Here is a 1,003-nt window from a genome sequence, read left to right as displayed (position 1 = left end):
TCTTCTATTCTACTGATCGCCTTCAGTTATCATGAGATCTGCCCCCACCTTTATTTTTCTTTTTCCTCTCTGGCTTTCACATATGAGAGAAAACATACAATCCTTAACCTTCTGAGTTTGACTTATTTTGCTTAAAATTAAGTTCTCAAGTTCCATCCATTTTCCTGCAAATGACATGATTTCATTTTCCTTAAAGGTTGAATAAAACTCCATTGTGTATGTATTCCACATTTTCTTTATTCATTCATTCATTGAGGGACACCTAAGCTGGTTCCACAGTTTGGCTATTATGAATTACGCTGCTATAAACAGTAATAAGTAGTAAGATGACTTTAATTATTCTTACAGTAGTAAGATGACTTTAATTATTCAGGATAAATACTGAGGAGTGGTATAGTTGAGTCATGTGGTGCTTCCATGCCCAATCTTTTGAGGAAATTCCATACTAATTTCCATGGTGGTTGTACTAATTTACAATCCAACCAACAGTTAGAATTGTTCTTTTTTCTCTACATCCTCTCCAGGACTTAGAGAGGATGTAGAGAAAAAAGAACAATTTTTTTTATATAAAAAAATGTAAATGTTTTTAATAAATATATAAAATAATATATAAATATATTATTCTTTTTTAATATTTTATTTTTTATTAATTTATTTTATTAATTTTTTATTAATTTATTTTTATGTGGTGCTGAGGATCGAACCCAGGGCCTCTCACGTGCTAGGCGAGCACTCTACCACTGAGCCACAACCCCAGCCCCTTGTTTATATTCTTGATGACTGCAATTCTGATTGGTGTGATAGGAAATCTTAATGTAGTTTTGATTTGCCTTTTCCTAATGACTAATGATGTTGAACATTTTTTCATAATATTTGTGGACCATTTGTATTTCTTCTTTTGAGAAGTATCTGTTTAATTCATTTGCCCATTTATTAATTGGGTTATTTGTTTGTTTTTTTTTTTTGGTGTGTAGTCAATATGGTTGATTTGCCATTCGATCAT

General features: G+C 31.1%; 1 non-coding gene across 1 annotated transcript; it reads right to left on the bottom strand.

Moving 5' to 3' along the window:
• Positions 1-683: 683 nt before the first annotated feature.
• Trnaa-agc lies at positions 684-756 on the bottom strand. Its single transcript has one exon. It is a non-coding gene; the product is annotated as a tRNA-Ala (tRNA).
• Between the last annotated feature and the right edge of the window lie 247 nt (positions 757-1,003).

This window comes from Marmota marmota, unplaced genomic scaffold (genome assembly GCF_001458135.2).
Source record: "Marmota marmota marmota unplaced genomic scaffold, marMar, whole genome shotgun sequence".
NCBI classification, from domain to species: Eukaryota; Metazoa; Chordata; class Mammalia; order Rodentia; family Sciuridae; genus Marmota; species Marmota marmota.
The sequence above is the reverse complement of the archived record's forward strand: the minus strand, read 5'-3'. Positions and strand labels throughout refer to the sequence as shown.